Genomic DNA, 1946 nt, shown 5'->3' on the forward strand with positions numbered 1-1946 from the left:
GTTTATGCTTTGTATGGGTGCTTGAGAGCTTCATATTTGTATTCTGCATTTTTATACAGTTCATAATTCATATATTTTGCATGCTCTGTGATTCGATGTCGCTTAGTTTGTACTTGATGTTTCCAGAAGTATCGCGCTTTGGAGGAAGTTTTAACCATTTAAGGCTTTTACCTTCCTTTTTTCTTCATCGCGCTCTTCCTTTTAAATTGGAGGAAGTTTCATTAGCTTCCTGTTCATTCTTCATCGCGCATTGCGCATTTGGAGGAAGTTTGATTATCTTCCTTTCAATTGGAGGATCCTTTTGGAGGATCCTTTTATTTGGAGGATCCTTTTAGAGGGTCTTTTTAATTGGAGGATCCTTTTATTTGAAGGGTCCTTTTGGGGGATCATTTTGATTGGAGGGTCCTTTTGGGGGATCCTTTTATTTGGAGGGTCTTTTTGATTGGGGGATCCTTTAAATTGAAGGATCCTTGTAATTGGAGGATCCTTTTGGGGGATCCTTTCGATTGGAGGATCCTTTTAATTGGAGGATCCTTTTTCTTCTTCATCGCGCTTTGATCGTGCGTTTGGCAGAACCTAAGCTTAAGAGCTTTAGGCGTTGTCGGCATGATGTGGACGAGGTTTATATCTCTTTTGTTTGGCAGATCCTACAATTTCCATGGATCTCACAGAATAATAATATCATATCATTAAGATGATAAGAGAAATGAGATCATCTTAAATCAATTCAAAATAATATCTTCGTGGATATGAAAGTGTAAGATTTTCTGAGTTTATCTGCATTTCAGGCGAGATTTATGTCTTCACCGTTCATCATTCATTGATCCCTGCAACTTTCATGAGTTTTATAACAGAGACATAAGAATTGTCAAAATAAGTCATATATGGCACGATTTGTATCGTGTGAGCATCCAGCAAGTTTATGTAATCTCGCAAGAAGTATGAGTCAAACAGTCATAATAATCCTTCAGTCACATCTAAAGGTTTCTTCGAGAAGTATTTGTTCCACAGAAATTTCAACAAATTTGGCTTTTTCTCAAAGCGCTTTTTGAACTAGTATCACCAATATCTCCAGATTGGCTATAATCAACTGAAACCTTATAATTTGGCATTGATAACATTCAACTAGATGGTCATGTTGCCTTAGAGAAGCTACTACAAACCTTTAATGCAACTTTTTGTGCCATACTGTGATCATAAGCCTAAAAATATTCATCCTACAAATTCTTACAATATATTGCGACATATGGGACCTTCCAGCTCTATAAAATATTCTTTCAATAAACCTTTGGTGGTTCTTTCATTGTACTGATCAAATATCAAGGCATTATTCATTTTGTATTATATCAAGCTTCATGTTTTATCAAAGAACATATGGAGGAGAACATATTCCAAATAAGGCGGTAGTTATGTAACCATTTGCTAGTAAAATATTTGGAAAAGATCATTTTGCACAGTATTGGTATTCTCCAGAAAGATGATATTCGCCATTAGCTGTGACAAGCTTTGAAGAAATCATGTTGCGCGATCATTTTTGTTGGGATACATTCTATCAATCTTTTTGTCTTCACGCGGCTTGTATAATGTTTTCAAAACATTAATAATAAGACAAAAAGATATAAGCATTATAATCACACAATGATACTATGGCGTCGATTTGTCTTCATGCGACATTTGTAGTGTCTGACACAACTATTAATAATAAGATATAAGCATCTACCTTGTCTTTTTTGGGATAAGCATATGAGTTGGGATAACCAATATATAAGCCTCTGTGTTCATTGGGATAAGATATAAACCTCCAAATAAAGTTATCATATGGAGGAAAGCTCCAGATGCTTTTGACATCGCGTTGTACCTATATAACTTTTTGGCTTGGCCACGTAGAATACCCCTTGCGTTTATTTGTTTTTACCTTATGATTAATAGTATTATCTGCCACGGGT

This window comes from Gastrolobium bilobum, unplaced genomic scaffold (genome assembly GCF_033153095.1).
Source record: "Gastrolobium bilobum isolate Gb01-03AN ecotype WA unplaced genomic scaffold, APGP_CSIRO_Gbil_v1 utg9052, whole genome shotgun sequence".
Taxonomy (NCBI): Eukaryota; Viridiplantae; Streptophyta; class Magnoliopsida; order Fabales; family Fabaceae; genus Gastrolobium; species Gastrolobium bilobum.